Below are 21,142 nucleotides of genomic sequence, written 5' to 3' on the forward strand. Positions count from 1 at the left end.
CCTCTATGCTTACAGCTTCCCGTGGGTGTTGGTTTGATACCGTTTGGGGACAGCCAAGGAGGCATCTGCAGGCAACAAAGGTAGGTGTGTGCTTGTGTGTGTGTTTCCTATGCAGATCCTAAGCCCAGTGTCACATGCAAGTAGGAGGAGTAAGAAGGGTTCCTGGCAAATCCGGGTTATGGATTGCATTTAAAAAGGCCCCGTGGGAGTGCAATGGGCCCCTGTCTTGCTGCTTAGCAATAATGGTATGGGTTTAGGTTCTGCTGTGTGTACTGGTGGTTGACTGCCCCCCAGCCCAGAGTGTGCATGGAAAATTGTCTGGCAGCCTCCCTGACAGCAAGCAGTGATAGTGCCCATGAAGGGGACCTTGTTGGGCCCGCCCCTTTCACGGTTATCGCTTCTCGGCCTTTTGGCTAAGATCAAGTGTAGTATCTGTTCTTATCAGTTTAATATCTGATACGTCCCCTATCTGGGGACCATATATTAAATGGATTTTTGAGAACGGGGGCCGATTTCGAAGCTTGCTTCCGTCGCCCTATGCATTGACCCGATATGGCAGTATCTTCGGGTACAGTGCACCACCCCCTTACAGGGTTAAAAAGAAAGATTCCTACTTTCATTGCTACCTGCTTGCTGGCTAGCCAGCTAGCCAGCCCTGTGGGCCTTGCTGCTGCTGCAGCCAAAAAACAAAAGGTGGTGCTGCTGCTGCTTCTGCTGCTTCTGCTTCTGCTTGTGTCTGGCCCCTGTTGGAGCGTCCAGGCACAGGACTTCTGCTGCTGCTGACTAAATGGCCTCCTTAATTGGATCATTTGAGTAGCCAGCACACCTGTGCAGGTAGGGCATGACATGATAGGCAGCTGCCTTGATAGCGGGTGGGTGCTGAATGTTCCTAATTGACAAAATAAGATTAATGCTTATGAAGAAATATAAAATCTCATCCCTTCCCCAATATCGCGCCACACCCCTACCCCTTAATTCCCTGGTTGAACGTGATGGACATATGTCTTTTTTCGACCGTACTAACTATGTAACTATGTAACATAACATGGGGGGGGGGGGGGGGGGGGTCTCCTGGCTGTTCACACAGGTGTGTCATTGCTGTACATTGACCATGCATTGCTTCTGTGGTATTGCAAAGGCAAAGACAAATGCTTCCAGCCATCCATTGCACTAATGGATTGGTCATCAGCTGGCTGTCTATGTCCCGCATCAATATAGACCAAAGTACAGAGGGTTAGGCTATGCTATTGTGCACCTACCTGATGCATCAGAAGGTGCGAGGCCCTTGCTAAATTCTGTGCACAGACTTTGAGATCTATGCTTTAGACTGTATCTAAACCTGCTCCAACATGGACTGACATTCTGGCCTACTTTCAGCCGATGCGACTTGTCTGTCGCTGAACAGTCGCTTTTTATGTATTCAGCACCTATGTATAATGTTGTAAAAATGCTCTAGAAGCTAAAGTCGCAGAAATGTCACACATATTTGGCCTGCAACTTTCTGTGCGACAAATTCAGACAGGAAAAATCAGTATAAATCCTTAGAAAATTATCCCCCAGTGTCTCCATCTGCTGGCGGTATTGAATAAGCATTGCTGCACTGATGGGGTATGCATTAGACGAAAAAAAAGAAGAAAAAGAAGAATAATACGCCCAGAAAAGAGGCGAAAAGGAGAAAAACGTAAAAAAACTTGAAAAAAAAGTAAGAGGAAGAGAAGGGAAAAAAAGGTGGAAATGGGTTTAAAAGTGATTTCGGCGGAGAAATATATATATATATATATATATATATATATATATGCGCACACACACACATAGATATAAACGTATTCTCCGTTGAGATATTGCAGCCGCTGCTGTGTCCAGGCCCAGGAGCCTTAGCACTGTGCTGTGATGTCACTCAATACCACTGACATCACTAGGTGTAAACAACATCTCTCCTTTGCTGTGTATGTGACTATGGAGCTGTTTGGTGATGTCGTCTATTACGGCCTTCATAGAAGCAACAGGAGATTGTTGCATCCATCTTGAACCCTCAGAACTACAGTGCTATGATGTCACTCACTTCCACAGGCCTTGCAGAGTGTAAACAACAACAACCCAGCTTTGTTGTGTATGTAACCATAGGGATTTGTGATGTCACCTAGAACCTTCACAGCAGCGACAGCTTTATGAGGAGCATCAGCACTGCTCTGCCTGAGCAGAACCATCACCGCCATAGGTTGTCAAATAACCCGGATTTAACCCACACAGGTAAGTCCAATGGGGTGCAGGCATGTCCTCTATGCTTACAGCTTCCCGTGGGTGTTGGTTTGATACCGTTTGGGGACAGCCAAGGAGGCATCTGCAGGCAACAAAGGTAGGTGTGTGCTTGTGTGTGTGTTTCCTATGCAGATCCTAAGCCCAGTGTCACATGCAAGTAGGAGGAGTAAGAAGGGTTCCTGGCAAATCCGGGTTATGGATTGCATTTAAAAAGGCCCCGTGGGAGTGCAATGGGCCCCTGTCTTGCTGCTTAGCAATAATGGTATGGGTTTAGGTTCTGCTGTGTGTACTGGTGGTTGACTGCCCCCCAGCCCAGAGTGTGCATGGAAAATTGTCTGGCAGCCTCCCTGACAGCAAGCAGTGATAGTGCCCATGAAGGGGACCTTGTTGGGCCCGCCCCTTTCACGGTTATCGCTTCTCGGCCTTTTGGCTAAGATCAAGTGTAGTATCTGTTCTTATCAGTTTAATATCTGATACGTCCCCTATCTGGGGACCATATATTAAATGGATTTTTGAGAACGGGGGCCGATTTCGAAGCTTGCTTCCGTCGCCCTATGCATTGACCCGATATGGCAGTATCTTCGGGTACAGTGCACCACCCCCTTACAGGGTTAAAAAGAAAGATTCCTACTTTCATTGCTACCTGCTTGCTGGCTAGCCAGCTAGCCAGCCCTGTGGGCCTTGCTGCTGCTGCAGCCAAAAAACAAAAGGTGGTGCTGCTGCTGCTTCTGCTGCTTCTGCTTCTGCTTGTGTCTGGCCCCTGTTGGAGCGTCCAGGCACAGGACTTCTGCTGCTGCTGACTAAATGGCCTCCTTAATTGGATCATTTGAGTAGCCAGCACACCTGTGCAGGTAGGGCATGACATGATAGGCAGCTGCCTTGATAGCGGGTGGGTGCTGAATGTTCCTAATTGACAAAATAAGATTAATGCTTATGAAGAAATATAAAATCTCATCCCTTCCCCAATATCGCGCCACACCCCTACCCCTTAATTCCCTGGTTGAACGTGATGGACATATGTCTTTTTTCGACCGTACTAACTATGTAACTATGTAACATAACATGGGGGGGGGGGGGGGGGGTCTCCTGGCTGTTCACACAGGTGTGTCATTGCTGTACATTGACCATGCATTGCTTCTGTGGTATTGCAAAGGCAAAGACAAATGCTTCCAGCCATCCATTGCACTAATGGATTGGTCATCAGCTGGCTGTCTATGTCCCGCATCAATATAGACCAAAGTACAGAGGGTTAGGCTATGCTATTGTGCACCTACCTGATGCATCAGAAGGTGCGAGGCCCTTGCTAAATTCTGTGCACAGACTTTGAGATCTATGCTTTAGACTGTATCTAAACCTGCTCCAACATGGACTGACATTCTGGCCTACTTTCAGCCGATGCGACTTGTCTGTCGCTGAACAGTCGCTTTTTATGTATTCAGCACCTATGTATAATGTTGTAAAAATGCTCTAGAAGCTAAAGTCGCAGAAATGTCACACATATTTGGCCTGCAACTTTCTGTGCGACAAATTCAGACAGGAAAAATCAGTATAAATCCTTAGAAAATTATCCCCCAGTGTCTCCATCTGCTGGCGGTATTGAATAAGCATTGCTGCACTGATGGGGTATGCATTAGACGAAAAAAAAGAAGAAAAAGAAGAATAATACGCCCAGAAAAGAGGCGAAAAGGAGAAAAACGTAAAAAAACGTGAAAAAAAAGTAAGAGGAAGAGAAGGGAAAAAAAGGTGGAAATGGGTTTAAAAGTGATTTCGGCGGAGAAATATATATATATATATATATATATATATATATATATATATATATATATATATATGCGCACACACACACATAGATATAAACGTATTCTCCGTTGAGATATTGCAGCCGCTGCTGTGTCCAGGCCCAGGAGCCTTAGCACTGTGCTGTGATGTCACTCAATACCACTGACATCACTAGGTGTAAACAACATCTCTCCTTTGCTGTGTATGTGACTATGGAGCTGTTTGGTGATGTCGTCTATTACGGCCTTCATAGAAGCAACAGGAGATTGTTGCATCCATCTTGAACCCTCAGAACTACAGTGCTATGATGTCACTCACTTCCACAGGCCTTGCAGAGTGTAAACAACAACAACCCAGCTTTGTTGTGTATGTAACCATAGGGATTTGTGATGTCACCTAGAACCTTCACAGCAGCGACAGCTTTATGAGGAGCATCAGCACTGCTCTGCCTGAGCAGAACCATCACCGCCATAGGTTGTCAAATAACCCGGATTTAACCCACACAGGTAAGTCCAATGGGGTGCAGGCATGTCCTCTATGCTTACAGCTTCCCGTGGGTGTTGGTTTGATACCGTTTGGGGACAGCCAAGGAGGCATCTGCAGGCAACAAAGGTAGGTGTGTGCTTGTGTGTGTGTTTCCTATGCAGATCCTAAGCCCAGTGTCACATGCAAGTAGGAGGAGTAAGAAGGGTTCCTGGCAAATCCGGGTTATGGATTGCATTTAAAAAGGCCCCGTGGGAGTGCAGTGGGCCCCTGTCTTGCTGCTTAGCAATAATGGTATGGGTTTAGGTTCTGCTGTGTGTACTGGTGGTTGACTGCCCCCCAGCCCAGAGTGTGCATGGAAAATTGTCTGGCAGCCTCCCTGACAGCAAGCAGTGATAGTGCCCATGAAGGGGACCTTGTTGGGCCCGCCCCTTTCACGGTTATCGCTTCTCGGCCTTTTGGCTAAGATCAAGTGTAGTATCTGTTCTTATCAGTTTAATATCTGATACGTCCCCTATCTGGGGACCATATATTAAATGGATTTTTGAGAACGGGGGCCGATTTCGAAGCTTGCTTCCGTCGCCCTATGCATTGACCCGATATGGCAGTATCTTCGGGTACAGTGCACCACCCCCTTACAGGGTTAAAAAGAAAGATTCCTACTTTCATTGCTACCTGCTTGCTGGCTAGCCAGCTAGCCAGCCCTGTGGGCCTTGCTGCTGCTGCAGCCAAAAAACAAAAGGTGGTGCTGCTGCTGCTTCTGCTGCTTCTGCTTCTGCTTGTGTCTGGCCCCTGTTGGAGCGTCCAGGCACAGGACTTCTGCTGCTGCTGACTAAATGGCCTCCTTAATTGGATCATTTGAGTAGCCAGCACACCTGTGCAGGTAGGGCATGACATGATAGGCAGCTGCCTTGATAGCGGGTGGGTGCTGAATGTTCCTAATTGACAAAATAAGATTAATGCTTATGAAGAAATATAAAATCTCATCCCTTCCCCAATATCGCGCCACACCCCTACCCCTTAATTCCCTGGTTGAACGTGATGGACATATGTCTTTTTTCGACCGTACTAACTATGTAACTATGTAACATAACATGGGGGGGGGGGGGGGGGGTCTCCTGGCTGTTCACACAGGTGTGTCATTGCTGTACATTGACCATGCATTGCTTCTGTGGTATTGCAAAGGCAAAGACAAATGCTTCCAGCCATCCATTGCACTAATGGATTGGTCATCAGCTGGCTGTCTATGTCCCGCATCAATATAGACCAAAGTACAGAGGGTTAGGCTATGCTATTGTGCACCTACCTGATGCATCAGAAGGTGCGAGGCCCTTGCTAAATTCTGTGCACAGACTTTGAGATCTATGCTTTAGACTGTATCTAAACCTGCTCCAACATGGACTGACATTCTGGCCTACTTTCAGCCGATGCGACTTGTCTGTCGCTGAACAGTCGCTTTTTATGTATTCAGCACCTATGTATAATGTTGTAAAAATGCTCTAGAAGCTAAAGTCGCAGAAATGTCACACATATTTGGCCTGCAACTTTCTGTGCGACAAATTCAGACAGGAAAAATCAGTATAAATCCTTAGAAAATTATCCCCCAGTGTCTCCATCTGCTGGCGGTATTGAATAAGCATTGCTGCACTGATGGGGTATGCATTAGACGAAAAAAAAGAAGAAAAAGAAGAATAATACGCCCAGAAAAGAGGCGAAAAGGAGAAAAACGTAAAAAAACTTGAAAAAAAAGTAAGAGGAAGAGAAGGGAAAAAAAGGTGGAAATGGGTTTAAAAGTGATTTCGGCGGAGAAATATATATATATATATATATATATATATATATATATATATGCGCACACACACACATAGATATAAACGTATTCTCCGTTGAGATATTGCAGCCGCTGCTGTGTCCAGGCCCAGGAGCCTTAGCACTGTGCTGTGATGTCACTCAATACCACTGACATCACTAGGTGTAAACAACATCTCTCCTTTGCTGTGTATGTGACTATGGAGCTGTTTGGTGATGTCGTCTATTACGGCCTTCATAGAAGCAACAGGAGATTGTTGCATCCATCTTGAACCCTCAGAACTACAGTGCTATGATGTCACTCACTTCCACAGGCCTTGCAGAGTGTAAACAACAACAACCCAGCTTTGTTGTGTATGTAACCATAGGGATTTGTGATGTCACCTAGAACCTTCACAGCAGCGACAGCTTTATGAGGAGCATCAGCACTGCTCTGCCTGAGCAGAACCATCACCGCCATAGGTTGTCAAATAACCCGGATTTAACCCACACAGGTAAGTCCAATGGGGTGCAGGCATGTCCTCTATGCTTACAGCTTCCCGTGGGTGTTGGTTTGATACCGTTTGGGGACAGCCAAGGAGGCATCTGCAGGCAACAAAGGTAGGTGTGTGCTTGTGTGTGTGTTTCCTATGCAGATCCTAAGCCCAGTGTCACATGCAAGTAGGAGGAGTAAGAAGGGTTCCTGGCAAATCCGGGTTATGGATTGCATTTAAAAAGGCCCCGTGGGAGTGCAATGGGCCCCTGTCTTGCTGCTTAGCAATAATGGTATGGGTTTAGGTTCTGCTGTGTGTACTGGTGGTTGACTGCCCCCCAGCCCAGAGTGTGCATGGAAAATTGTCTGGCAGCCTCCCTGACAGCAAGCAGTGATAGTGCCCATGAAGGGGACCTTGTTGGGCCCGCCCCTTTCACGGTTATCGCTTCTCGGCCTTTTGGCTAAGATCAAGTGTAGTATCTGTTCTTATCAGTTTAATATCTGATACGTCCCCTATCTGGGGACCATATATTAAATGGATTTTTGAGAACGGGGGCCGATTTCGAAGCTTGCTTCCGTCGCCCTATGCATTGACCCGATATGGCAGTATCTTCGGGTACAGTGCACCACCCCCTTACAGGGTTAAAAAGAAAGATTCCTACTTTCATTGCTACCTGCTTGCTGGCTAGCCAGCTAGCCAGCCCTGTGGGCCTTGCTGCTGCTGCAGCCAAAAAACAAAAGGTGGTGCTGCTGCTGCTTCTGCTGCTTCTGCTTCTGCTTGTGTCTGGCCCCTGTTGGAGCGTCCAGGCACAGGACTTCTGCTGCTGCTGACTAAATGGCCTCCTTAATTGGATCATTTGAGTAGCCAGCACACCTGTGCAGGTAGGGCATGACATGATAGGCAGCTGCCTTGATAGCGGGTGGGTGCTGAATGTTCCTAATTGACAAAATAAGATTAATGCTTATGAAGAAATATAAAATCTCATCCCTTCCCCAATATCGCGCCACACCCCTACCCCTTAATTCCCTGGTTGAACGTGATGGACATATGTCTTTTTTCGACCGTACTAACTATGTAACTATGTAACATAACATGGGGGGGGGGGGTCTCCTGGCTGTTCACACAGGTGTGTCATTGCTGTACATTGACCATGCATTGCTTCTGTGGTATTGCAAAGGCAAAGACAAATGCTTCCAGCCATCCATTGCACTAATGGATTGGTCATCAGCTGGCTGTCTATGTCCCGCATCAATATAGACCAAAGTACAGAGGGTTAGGCTATGCTATTGTGCACCTACCTGATGCATCAGAAGGTGCGAGGCCCTTGCTAAATTCTGTGCACAGACTTTGAGATCTATGCTTTAGACTGTATCTAAACCTGCTCCAACATGGACTGACATTCTGGCCTACTTTCAGCCGATGCGACTTGTCTGTCGCTGAACAGTCGCTTTTTATGTATTCAGCACCTATGTATAATGTTGTAAAAATGCTCTAGAAGCTAAAGTCGCAGAAATGTCACACATATTTGGCCTGCAACTTTCTGTGCGACAAATTCAGACAGGAAAAATCAGTATAAATCCTTAGAAAATTATCCCCCAGTGTCTCCATCTGCTGGCGGTATTGAATAAGCATTGCTGCACTGATGGGGTATGCATTAGACGAAAAAAAAGAAGAAAAAGAAGAATAATACGCCCAGAAAAGAGGCGAAAAGGAGAAAAACGTAAAAAAACGTGAAAAAAAAGTAAGAGGAAGAGAAGGGAAAAAAAGGTGGAAATGGGTTTAAAAGTGATTTCGGCGGAGAAATATATATATATATATATATATATATATATATATATATATATATATATGCGCACACACACACATAGATATAAACGTATTCTCCGTTGAGATATTGCAGCCGCTGCTGTGTCCAGGCCCAGGAGCCTTAGCACTGTGCTGTGATGTCACTCAATACCACTGACATCACTAGGTGTAAACAACATCTCTCCTTTGCTGTGTATGTGACTATGGAGCTGTTTGGTGATGTCGTCTATTACGGCCTTCATAGAAGCAACAGGAGATTGTTGCATCCATCTTGAACCCTCAGAACTACAGTGCTATGATGTCACTCACTTCCACAGGCCTTGCAGAGTGTAAACAACAACAACCCAGCTTTGTTGTGTATGTAACCATAGGGATTTGTGATGTCACCTAGAACCTTCACAGCAGCGACAGCTTTATGAGGAGCATCAGCACTGCTCTGCCTGAGCAGAACCATCACCGCCATAGGTTGTCAAATAACCCGGATTTAACCCACACAGGTAAGTCCAATGGGGTGCAGGCATGTCCTCTATGCTTACAGCTTCCCGTGGGTGTTGGTTTGATACCGTTTGGGGACAGCCAAGGAGGCATCTGCAGGCAACAAAGGTAGGTGTGTGCTTGTGTGTGTGTTTCCTATGCAGATCCTAAGCCCAGTGTCACATGCAAGTAGGAGGAGTAAGAAGGGTTCCTGGCAAATCCGGGTTATGGATTGCATTTAAAAAGGCCCCGTGGGAGTGCAATGGGCCCCTGTCTTGCTGCTTAGCAATAATGGTATGGGTTTAGGTTCTGCTGTGTGTACTGGTGGTTGACTGCCCCCCAGCCCAGAGTGTGCATGGAAAATTGTCTGGCAGCCTCCCTGACAGCAAGCAGTGATAGTGCCCATGAAGGGGACCTTGTTGGGCCCGCCCCTTTCACGGTTATCGCTTCTCGGCCTTTTGGCTAAGATCAAGTGTAGTATCTGTTCTTATCAGTTTAATATCTGATACGTCCCCTATCTGGGGACCATATATTAAATGGATTTTTGAGAACGGGGGCCGATTTCGAAGCTTGCTTCCGTCGCCCTATGCATTGACCCGATATGGCAGTATCTTCGGGTACAGTGCACCACCCCCTTACAGGGTTAAAAAGAAAGATTCCTACTTTCATTGCTACCTGCTTGCTGGCTAGCCAGCTAGCCAGCCCTGTGGGCCTTGCTGCTGCTGCAGCCAAAAAACAAAAGGTGGTGCTGCTGCTGCTTCTGCTGCTTCTGCTTCTGCTTGTGTCTGGCCCCTGTTGGAGCGTCCAGGCACAGGACTTCTGCTGCTGCTGACTAAATGGCCTCCTTAATTGGATCATTTGAGTAGCCAGCACACCTGTGCAGGTAGGGCATGACATGATAGGCAGCTGCCTTGATAGCGGGTGGGTGCTGAATGTTCCTAATTGACAAAATAAGATTAATGCTTATGAAGAAATATAAAATCTCATCCCTTCCCCAATATCGCGCCACACCCCTACCCCTTAATTCCCTGGTTGAACGTGATGGACATATGTCTTTTTTCGACCGTACTAACTATGTAACTATGTAACATAACATGGGGGGGGGGGGGGGGGGGGTCTCCTGGCTGTTCACACAGGTGTGTCATTGCTGTACATTGACCATGCATTGCTTCTGTGGTATTGCAAAGGCAAAGACAAATGCTTCCAGCCATCCATTGCACTAATGGATTGGTCATCAGCTGGCTGTCTATGTCCCGCATCAATATAGACCAAAGTACAGAGGGTTAGGCTATGCTATTGTGCACCTACCTGATGCATCAGAAGGTGCGAGGCCCTTGCTAAATTCTGTGCACAGACTTTGAGATCTATGCTTTAGACTGTATCTAAACCTGCTCCAACATGGACTGACATTCTGGCCTACTTTCAGCCGATGCGACTTGTCTGTCGCTGAACAGTCGCTTTTTATGTATTCAGCACCTATGTATAATGTTGTAAAAATGCTCTAGAAGCTAAAGTCGCAGAAATGTCACACATATTTGGCCTGCAACTTTCTGTGCGACAAATTCAGACAGGAAAAATCAGTATAAATCCTTAGAAAATTATCCCCCAGTGTCTCCATCTGCTGGCGGTATTGAATAAGCATTGCTGCACTGATGGGGTATGCATTAGACGAAAAAAAAGAAGAAAAAGAAGAATAATACGCCCAGAAAAGAGGCGAAAAGGAGAAAAACGTAAAAAAACGTGAAAAAAAAGTAAGAGGAAGAGAAGGGAAAAAAAGGTGGAAATGGGTTTAAAAGTGATTTCGGCGGAGAAATATATATATATATATATATATATATATATATATATATATGCGCACACACACACATAGATATAAACGTATTCTCCGTTGAGATATTGCAGCCGCTGCTGTGTCCAGGCCCAGGAGCCTTAGCACTGTGCTGTGATGTCACTCAATACCACTGACATCACTAGGTGTAAACAACATCTCTCCTTTGCTGTGTATGTGACTATGGAGCTGTTTGGTGATGTCGTCTATTACGGCCTTCATAGAAGCAACAGGAGATTGTTGCATCCATCTTGAACCCTCAGAACTACAGTGCTATGATGTCACTCACTTCCACAGGCCTTGCAGAGTGTAAACAACAACAACCCAGCTTTGTTGTGTATGTAACCATAGGGATTTGTGATGTCACCTAGAACCTTCACAGCAGCGACAGCTTTATGAGGAGCATCAGCACTGCTCTGCCTGAGCAGAACCATCACCGCCATAGGTTGTCAAATAACCCGGATTTAACCCACACAGGTAAGTCCAATGGGGTGCAGGCATGTCCTCTATGCTTACAGCTTCCCGTGGGTGTTGGTTTGATACCGTTTGGGGACAGCCAAGGAGGCATCTGCAGGCAACAAAGGTAGGTGTGTGCTTGTGTGTGTGTTTCCTATGCAGATCCTAAGCCCAGTGTCACATGCAAGTAGGAGGAGTAAGAAGGGTTCCTGGCAAATCCGGGTTATGGATTGCATTTAAAAAGGCCCCGTGGGAGTGCAATGGGCCCCTGTCTTGCTGCTTAGCAATAATGGTATGGGTTTAGGTTCTGCTGTGTGTACTGGTGGTTGACTGCCCCCCAGCCCAGAGTGTGCATGGAAAATTGTCTGGCAGCCTCCCTGACAGCAAGCAGTGATAGTGCCCATGAAGGGGACCTTGTTGGGCCCGCCCCTTTCACGGTTATCGCTTCTCGGCCTTTTGGCTAAGATCAAGTGTAGTATCTGTTCTTATCAGTTTAATATCTGATACGTCCCCTATCTGGGGACCATATATTAAATGGATTTTTGAGAACGGGGGCCGATTTCGAAGCTTGCTTCCGTCGCCCTATGCATTGACCCGATATGGCAGTATCTTCGGGTACAGTGCACCACCCCCTTACAGGGTTAAAAAGAAAGATTCCTACTTTCATTGCTACCTGCTTGCTGGCTAGCCAGCTAGCCAGCCCTGTGGGCCTTGCTGCTGCTGCAGCCAAAAAACAAAAGGTGGTGCTGCTGCTGCTTCTGCTGCTTCTGCTTCTGCTTGTGTCTGGCCCCTGTTGGAGCGTCCAGGCACAGGACTTCTGCTGCTGCTGACTAAATGGCCTCCTTAATTGGATCATTTGAGTAGCCAGCACACCTGTGCAGGTAGGGCATGACATGATAGGCAGCTGCCTTGATAGCGGGTGGGTGCTGAATGTTCCTAATTGACAAAATAAGATTAATGCTTATGAAGAAATATAAAATCTCATCCCTTCCCCAATATCGCGCCACACCCCTACCCCTTAATTCCCTGGTTGAACGTGATGGACATATGTCTTTTTTCGACCGTACTAACTATGTAACTATGTAACATAACATGGGGGGGGGGGGGGGGGGTCTCCTGGCTGTTCACACAGGTGTGTCATTGCTGTACATTGACCATGCATTGCTTCTGTGGTATTGCAAAGGCAAAGACAAATGCTTCCAGCCATCCATTGCACTAATGGATTGGTCATCAGCTGGCTGTCTATGTCCCGCATCAATATAGACCAAAGTACAGAGGGTTAGGCTATGCTATTGTGCACCTACCTGATGCATCAGAAGGTGCGAGGCCCTTGCTAAATTCTGTGCACAGACTTTGAGATCTATGCTTTAGACTGTATCTAAACCTGCTCCAACATGGACTGACATTCTGGCCTACTTTCAGCCGATGCGACTTGTCTGTCGCTGAACAGTCGCTTTTTATGTATTCAGCACCTATGTATAATGTTGTAAAAATGCTCTAGAAGCTAAAGTCGCAGAAATGTCACACATATTTGGCCTGCAACTTTCTGTGCGACAAATTCAGACAGGAAAAATCAGTATAAATCCTTAGAAAATTATCCCCCAGTGTCTCCATCTGCTGGCGGTATTGAATAAGCATTGCTGCACTGATGGGGTATGCATTAGACGAAAAAAAAGAAGAAAAAGAAGAATAATACGCCCAGAAAAGAGGCGAAAAGGAGAAAAACGTAAAAAAACGTGAAAAAAAAGTAAGAGGAAGAGAAGGGAAAAAAAGGTGGAAATGGGTTTAAAAGTGATTTCGGCGGAGAAATATATATATATATATATATATATATATATATATATATATATATATATGCGCACACACACACATAGATATAAACGTATTCTCCGTTGAGATATTGCAGCCGCTGCTGTGTCCAGGCCCAGGAGCCTTAGCACTGTGCTGTGATGTCACTCAATACCACTGACATCACTAGGTGTAAACAACATCTCTCCTTTGCTGTGTATGTGACTATGGAGCTGTTTGGTGATGTCGTCTATTACGGCCTTCATAGAAGCAACAGGAGATTGTTGCATCCATCTTGAACCCTCAGAACTACAGTGCTATGATGTCACTCACTTCCACAGGCCTTGCAGAGTGTAAACAACAACAACCCAGCTTTGTTGTGTATGTAACCATAGGGATTTGTGATGTCACCTAGAACCTTCACAGCAGCGACAGCTTTATGAGGAGCATCAGCACTGCTCTGCCTGAGCAGAACCATCACCGCCATAGGTTGTCAAATAACCCGGATTTAACCCACACAGGTAAGTCCAATGGGGTGCAGGCATGTCCTCTATGCTTACAGCTTCCCGTGGGTGTTGGTTTGATACCGTTTGGGGACAGCCAAGGAGGCATCTGCAGGCAACAAAGGTAGGTGTGTGCTTGTGTGTGTGTTTCCTATGCAGATCCTAAGCCCAGTGTCACATGCAAGTAGGAGGAGTAAGAAGGGTTCCTGGCAAATCCGGGTTATGGATTGCATTTAAAAAGGCCCCGTGGGAGTGCAATGGGCCCCTGTCTTGCTGCTTAGCAATAATGGTATGGGTTTAGGTTCTGCTGTGTGTACTGGTGGTTGACTGCCCCCCAGCCCAGAGTGTGCATGGAAAATTGTCTGGCAGCCTCCCTGACAGCAAGCAGTGATAGTGCCCATGAAGGGGACCTTGTTGGGCCCGCCCCTTTCACGGTTATCGCTTCTCGGCCTTTTGGCTAAGATCAAGTGTAGTATCTGTTCTTATCAGTTTAATATCTGATACGTCCCCTATCTGGGGACCATATATTAAATGGATTTTTGAGAACGGGGGCCGATTTCGAAGCTTGCTTCCGTCGCCCTATGCATTGACCCGATATGGCAGTATCTTCGGGTACAGTGCACCACCCCCTTACAGGGTTAAAAAGAAAGATTCCTACTTTCATTGCTACCTGCTTGCTGGCTAGCCAGCTAGCCAGCCCTGTGGGCCTTGCTGCTGCTGCAGCCAAAAAACAAAAGGTGGTGCTGCTGCTGCTTCTGCTGCTTCTGCTTCTGCTTGTGTCTGGCCCCTGTTGGAGCGTCCAGGCACAGGACTTCTGCTGCTGCTGACTAAATGGCCTCCTTAATTGGATCATTTGAGTAGCCAGCACACCTGTGCAGGTAGGGCATGACATGATAGGCAGCTGCCTTGATAGCGGGTGGGTGCTGAATGTTCCTAATTGACAAAATAAGATTAATGCTTATGAAGAAATATAAAATCTCATCCCTTCCCCAATATCGCGCCACACCCCTACCCCTTAATTCCCTGGTTGAACGTGATGGACATATGTCTTTTTTCGACCGTACTAACTATGTAACTATGTAACATAACATGGGGGGGGGGGGGTCTCCTGGCTGTTCACACAGGTGTGTCATTGCTGTACATTGACCATGCATTGCTTCTGTGGTATTGCAAAGGCAAAGACAAATGCTTCCAGCCATCCATTGCACTAATGGATTGGTCATCAGCTGGCTGTCTATGTCCCGCATCAATATAGACCAAAGTACAGAGGGTTAGGCTATGCTATTGTGCACCTACCTGATGCATCAGAAGGTGCGAGGCCCTTGCTAAATTCTGTGCACAGACTTTGAGATCTATGCTTTAGACTGTATCTAAACCTGCTCCAACATGGACTGACATTCTGGCCTACTTTCAGCCGATGCGACTTGTCTGTCGCTGAACAGTCGCTTTTTATGTATTCAGCACCTATGTATAATGTTGTAAAAATGCTCTAGAAGCTAAAGTCGCAGAAATGTCACACATATTTGGCCTGCAACTTTCTGTGCGACAAATTCAGACAGGAAAAATCAGTATAAATCCTTAGAAAATTATCCCCCAGTGTCTCCATCTGCTGGCGGTATTGAATAAGCATTGCTGCACTGATGGGGTATGCATTAGACGAAAAAAAAGAAGAAAAAGAAGAATAATACGCCCAGAAAAGAGGCGAAAAGGAGAAAAACGTAAAAAAACGTGAAAAAAAAGTAAGAGGAAGAGAAGGGAAAAAAAGGTGGAAATGGGTTTAAAAGTGATTTCGGCGGAGAAATATATATATATATATATATATATATATATATATATATATATATATGCGCACACACACACATAGATATAAACGTATTCTCCGTTGAGATATTGCAGCCGCTGCTGTGTCCAGGCCCAGGAGCCTTAGCACTGTGCTGTGATGTCACTCAATACCACTGACATCACTAGGTGTAAACAACATCTCTCCTTTGCTGTGTATGTGACTATGGAGCTGTTTGGTGATGTCGTCTATTACGGCCTTCATAGAAGCAACAGGAGATTGTTGCATCCATCTTGAACCCTCAGAACTACAGTGCTATGATGTCACTCACTTCCACAGGCCTTGCAGAGTGTAAACAACAACAACCCAGCTTTGTTGTGTATGTAACCATAGGGATTTGTGATGTCACCTAGAACCTTCACAGCAGCGACAGCTTTATGAGGAGCATCAGCACTGCTCTGCCTGAGCAGAACCATCACCGCCATAGGTTGTCAAATAACCCGGATTTAACCCACACAGGTAAGTCCAATGGGGTGCAGGCATGTCCTCTATGCTTACAGCTTCCCGTGGGTGTTGGTTTGATACCGTTTGGGGACAGCCAAGGAGGCATCTGCAGGCAACAAAGGTAGGTGTGTGCTTGTGTGTGTGTTTCCTATGCAGATCCTAAGCCCAGTGTCACATGCAAGTAGGAGGAGTAAGAAGGGTTCCTGGCAAATCCGGGTTATGGATTGCATTTAAAAAGGCCCCGTGGGAGTGCAATGGGCCCCTGTCTTGCTGCTTAGCAATAATGGTATGGGTTTAGGTTCTGCTGTGTGTACTGGTGGTTGACTGCCCCCCAGCCCAGAGTGTGCATGGAAAATTGTCTGGCAGCCTCCCTGACAGCAAGCAGTGATAGTGCCCATGAAGGGGACCTTGTTGGGCCCGCCCCTTTCACGGTTATCGCTTCTCGGCCTTTTGGCTAAGATCAAGTGTAGTATCTGTTCTTATCAGTTTAATATCTGATACGTCCCCTATCTGGGGACCATATATTAAATGGATTTTTGAGAACGGGGGCCGATTTCGAAGCTTGCTTCCGTCGCCCTATGCATTGACCCGATATGGCAGTATCTTCGGGTACAGTGCACCACCCCCTTACAGGGTTAAAAAGAAAGATTCCTACTTTCATTGCTACCTGCTTGCTGGCTAGCCAGCTAGCCAGCCCTGTGGGCCTTGCTGCTGCTGCAGCCAAAAAACAAAAGGTGGTGCTGCTGCTGCTTCTGCTGCTTCTGCTTCTGCTTGTGTCTGGCCCCTGTTGGAGCGTCCAGGCACAGGACTTCTGCTGCTGCTGACTAAATGGCCTCCTTAATTGGATCATTTGAGTAGCCAGCACACCTGTGCAGGTAGGGCATGACATGATAGGCAGCTGCCTTGATAGCGGGTGGGTGCTGAATGTTCCTAATTGACAAAATAAGATTAATGCTTATGAAGAAATATAAAATCTCATCCCTTCCCCAATATCGCGCCACACCCCTACCCCTTAATTCCCTGGTTGAACGTGATGGACATATGTCTTTTTTCGACCGTACTAACTATGTAACTATGTAACATAACATGGGGGGGGGGGGTCTCCTGGCTGTTCACACAGGTGTGTCATTGCTGTACATTGACCATGCATTGCTTCTGTGGTATTGCAAAGGCAAAGACAAATGCTTCCAGCCATCCATTGCACTAATGGATTGGTCATCAGCTGGCTGTCTATGTCCCGCATCAATATAGACCAAAGTACAGAGGGTTAGGCTATGCTATTGTGCACCTACCTGATGCATCAGAAGGTGCGAGGCCCTTGCTAAATTCTGTGCACAGACTTTGAGATCTATGCTTTAGACTGTATCTAAACCTGCTCCAACATGGACTGACATTCTGGCCTACTTTCAGCCGATGCGACTTGTCTGTCGCTGAACAGTCGCTTTTTATGTATTCAGCACCTATGTATAATGTTGTAAAAATGCTCTAGAAGCTAAAGTCGCAGAAATGTCACACATATTTGGCCTGCAACTTTCTGTGCGACAAATTCAGACAGGAAAAATCAGTATAAATCCTTAGAAAATTATCCCCCAGTGTCTCCATCTGCTGGCGGTATTGAATAAGCATTGCTGCACTGATGGGGTATGCATTAGACGAAAAAAAAGAAGAAAAAGAAGAATAATACGCCCAGAAAAGAGGCGAAAAGGAGAAAAACGTAAAAAAACGTGAAAAAAAAGTAAGAGGAAGAGAAGGGAAAAAAAGGTGGAAATGGGTTTAAAAGTGATTTCGGCGGAGAAATATATATATATATATATATATATATATATATATATATATGCGCACACACACACATAGATATAAACGTATTCTCCGTTGAGATATTGCAGCCGCTGCTGTGTCCAGGCCCAGGAGCCTTAGCACTGTGCTGTGATGTCACTCAATACCACTGACATCACTAGGTGTAAACAACATCTCTCCTTTGCTGTGTATGTGACTATGGGGCTGTTTGGTGATGTCGTCTATTACGGCCTTCATAGAAGCAACAGGAGATTGTTGCATCCATCTTGAACCCTCAGAACTACAGTGCTATGATGTCACTCACTTCCACAGGCCTTGCAGAGTGTAAACAACAACAACCCAGCTTTGTTGTGTATGTAACCATAGGGATTTGTGATGTCACCTAGAACCTTCACAGCAGCGACAGCTTTATGAGGAGCATCAGCACTGCTCTGCCTGAGCAGAACCATCACCGCCATAGGTTGTCAAATAACCCGGATTTAACCCACACAGGTAAGTCCAATGGGGTGCAGGCATGTCCTCTATGCTTACAGCTTCCCGTGGGTGTTGGTTTGATACCGTTTGGGGACAGCCAAGGAGGCATCTGCAGGCAACAAAGGTAGGTGTGTGCTTGTGTGTGTGTTTCCTATGCAGATCCTAAGCCCAGTGTCACATGCAAGTAGGAGGAGTAAGAAGGGTTCCTGGCAAATCCGGGTTATGGATTGCATTTAAAAAGGCCCCGTGGGAGTGCAATGGGCCCCTGTCTTGCTGCTTAGCAATAATGGTATGGGTTTAGGTTCTGCTGTGTGTACTGGTGGTTGACTGCCCCCCAGCCCAGAGTGTGCATGGAAAATTGTCTGGCAGCCTCCCTGACAGCAAGCAGTGATAGTGCCCATGAAGGGGACCTTGTTGGGCCCGCCCCTTTCACGGTTATCGCTTCTCGGCCTTTTGGCTAAGATCAAGTGTAGTATCTGTTCTTATCAGTTTAATATCTGATACGTCCCCTATCTGGGGACCATATATTAAATGGATTTTTGAGAACGGGGGCCGATTTCGAAGCTTGCTTCCGTCGCCCTATGCATTGACCCGATATGGCAGTATCTTCGGGTACAGTGCACCACCCCCTTACAGGGTTAAAAAGAAAGATTCCTACTTTCATTGCTACCTGCTTGCTGGCTAGCCAGCTAGCCAGCCCTGTGGGCCTTGCTGCTGCTGCAGCCAAAAAACAAAAGGTGATGCTGCTGCTGCTTCTGCTGCTTCTGCTTCTGCTTGTGTCTGGCCCCTGTTGGAGCGTCCAGGCACAGGACTTCTGCTGCTGCTGACTAAATGGCCTCCTTAATTGGATCATTTGAGTAGCCAGCACACCTGTGCAGGTAGGGCATGACATGATAGGCAGCTGCCTTGATAGCGGGTGGGTGCTGAATGTTCCTAATTGACAAAATAAGATTAATGCTTATGAAGAAATATAAAATCTCATCCCTTCCCCAATATCGCGCCACACCCCTACCCCTTAATTCCCTGGTTGAACGTGATGGACATATGTCTTTTTTCGACCGTACTAACTATGTAACTATGTAACATAACATGGGGGGGGGGGGGTCTCCTGGCTGTTCACACAGGTGTGTCATTGCTGTACATTGACCATGCATTGCTTCTGTGGTATTGCAAAGGCAAAGACAAATGCTTCCAGCCATCCATTGCACTAATGGATTGGTCATCAGCTGGCTGTCTATGTCCCGCATCAATATAGACCAAAGTACAGAGGGTTAGGCTATGCTATTGTGCACCTACCTGATGCATCAGAAGGTGCGAGGCCCTTGCTAAATTCTGTGCACAGACTTTGAGATCTATGCTTTAGACTGTATCTAAACCTGCTCCAACATGGACTGACATTCTGGCCTACTTTCAGCCGATGCGACTTGTCTGTCGCTGAACAGTCGCTTTTTATGTATTCAGCACCTATGTATAATGTTGTAAAAATGCTCTAGAAGCTAAAGTCGCAGAAATGTCACACATATTTGGCCTGCAACTTTCTGTGCGACAAATTCAGACAGGAAAAATCAGTATAAATCCTTAGAAAATTATCCCCCAGTGTCTCCATCTGCTGGCGGTATTGAATAAGCATTGCTGCACTGATGGGGTATGCATTAGACGAAAAAAAAGAAGAAAAAGAAGAATAATACGCCCAGAAAAGAGGCGAAAAGGAGAAAAACGTAAAAAAACGTGAAAAAAAAGTAAGAGGAAGAGAAGGGAAAAAAAGGTGGAAATGGGTTTAAAAGTGATTTCGGCGGAGAAATATATATATATATATATATATATATATATATATATATATGCGCACACACACACATAGATATAAACGTATTCTCCGTTGAGATATTGCAGCCGCTGCTGTGTCCAGGCCCAGGAGCCTTAGCACTGTGCTGTGATGTCACTCAATACCACTGACATCACTAGGTGTAAACAACATCTCTCCTTTGCTGTGTATGTGACTATGGAGCTGTTTGGTGATGTCGTCTATTACGGCCTTCATAGAAGCAACAGGAGATTGTTGCATCCATCTTGAACCCTCAGAACTACAGTGCTATGATGTCACTCACTTCCACAGGCCTTGCAGAGTGTAAACAACAACAACCCAGCTTTGTTGTGTATGTAACCATAGGGATTTGTGATGTCACCTAGAACCTTCACAGCAGCGACAGCTTTATGAGGAGCATCAGCACTGCTCTGCCTGAGCAGAACCATCACCGCCATAGGTTGTCAAATAACCCGGATTTAACCCACACAGGTAAGTCCAATGGGGTGCAGGCATGTCCTCTATGCTTACAGCTTCCCGTGGGTGTTGGTTTGATACCGTTTGGGGACAGCCAAGGAGGCATCTGCAGGCAACAAAGGTAGGTGTGTGCTTGTGTGTGTGTTTCCTATGCAGATCCTAAGCCCAGTGTCACATGCAAGTAGGAGGAGTAAGAAGGGTTCCTGGCAAATCCGGGTTATGGATTGCATTTAAAAAGGCCCCGTGGGAGTGCAATGGGCCCCTGTCTTGCTGCTTAGCAATAATGGTATGGGTTTAGGTTCTGCTGTGTGTACTGGTGGTTGACTGCCCCCCAGCCCAGAGTGTGCATGGAAAATTGTCTGGCAGCCTCCCTGACAGCAAGCAGTGATAGTGCCCATGAAGGGGACCTTGTTGGGCCCGCCCCTTTCACGGTTATCGCTTCTCGGCCTTTTGGCTAAGATCAAGTGTAGTATCTGTTCTTATCAGTTTAATATCTGATACGTCCCCTATCTGGGGACCATATATTAAATGGATTTTTGAGAACGGGGGCCGATTTCGAAGCTTGCTTCCGTCGCCCTATGCATTGACCCGATATGGCAGTATCTTCGGGTACAGTGCACCACCCCCTTACAGGGTTAAAAAGAAAGATTC

At 46.4% G+C, this 21,142-nt stretch overlaps 10 non-coding genes across 10 annotated transcripts; all 10 read left to right on the plus strand.

Moving 5' to 3' along the window:
• The first annotated feature begins 393 nt into the window (after positions 1-393).
• On the plus strand, positions 394-584 carry LOC130322003 (U2 spliceosomal RNA). The gene has a single exon (XR_008867614.1). It is a non-coding gene; the product is annotated as a U2 spliceosomal RNA (small nuclear RNA).
• A 2,085-nt stretch (positions 585-2,669) lies between these two features.
• Positions 2,670-2,860, plus strand: LOC130322004 (U2 spliceosomal RNA). The gene has a single exon (XR_008867615.1). It is a non-coding gene; the product is annotated as a U2 spliceosomal RNA (small nuclear RNA).
• Positions 2,861-4,963: 2,103 nt separating this feature from the next.
• LOC130321985 (U2 spliceosomal RNA) lies at positions 4,964-5,154 on the plus strand. The gene has a single exon (XR_008867597.1). It is a non-coding gene; the product is annotated as a U2 spliceosomal RNA (small nuclear RNA).
• Positions 5,155-7,243: 2,089 nt separating this feature from the next.
• Positions 7,244-7,434, plus strand: LOC130321986 (U2 spliceosomal RNA). Its single transcript, XR_008867598.1, has one exon. It is a non-coding gene; the product is annotated as a U2 spliceosomal RNA (small nuclear RNA).
• Positions 7,435-9,525: 2,091 nt separating this feature from the next.
• On the plus strand, positions 9,526-9,716 carry LOC130321987 (U2 spliceosomal RNA). The gene has a single exon (XR_008867599.1). It is a non-coding gene; the product is annotated as a U2 spliceosomal RNA (small nuclear RNA).
• A 2,091-nt stretch (positions 9,717-11,807) lies between these two features.
• On the plus strand, positions 11,808-11,998 carry LOC130321988 (U2 spliceosomal RNA). The gene has a single exon (XR_008867600.1). It is a non-coding gene; the product is annotated as a U2 spliceosomal RNA (small nuclear RNA).
• A 2,097-nt stretch (positions 11,999-14,095) lies between these two features.
• On the plus strand, positions 14,096-14,286 carry LOC130321989 (U2 spliceosomal RNA). Its single transcript, XR_008867601.1, has one exon. It is a non-coding gene; the product is annotated as a U2 spliceosomal RNA (small nuclear RNA).
• A 2,090-nt stretch (positions 14,287-16,376) lies between these two features.
• LOC130321990 (U2 spliceosomal RNA) lies at positions 16,377-16,567 on the plus strand. Its single transcript, XR_008867602.1, has one exon. It is a non-coding gene; the product is annotated as a U2 spliceosomal RNA (small nuclear RNA).
• A 2,083-nt stretch (positions 16,568-18,650) lies between these two features.
• LOC130321991 (U2 spliceosomal RNA) lies at positions 18,651-18,841 on the plus strand. Its single transcript, XR_008867603.1, has one exon. It is a non-coding gene; the product is annotated as a U2 spliceosomal RNA (small nuclear RNA).
• Positions 18,842-20,925: 2,084 nt separating this feature from the next.
• On the plus strand, positions 20,926-21,116 carry LOC130321992 (U2 spliceosomal RNA). The gene has a single exon (XR_008867604.1). It is a non-coding gene; the product is annotated as a U2 spliceosomal RNA (small nuclear RNA).
• Positions 21,117-21,142: the final 26 nt, after the last annotated feature.

Source organism: Hyla sarda, unplaced genomic scaffold (genome assembly GCF_029499605.1).
Source record: "Hyla sarda isolate aHylSar1 unplaced genomic scaffold, aHylSar1.hap1 scaffold_2293, whole genome shotgun sequence".
Classification (NCBI taxonomy): domain Eukaryota; kingdom Metazoa; phylum Chordata; class Amphibia; order Anura; family Hylidae; genus Hyla; species Hyla sarda.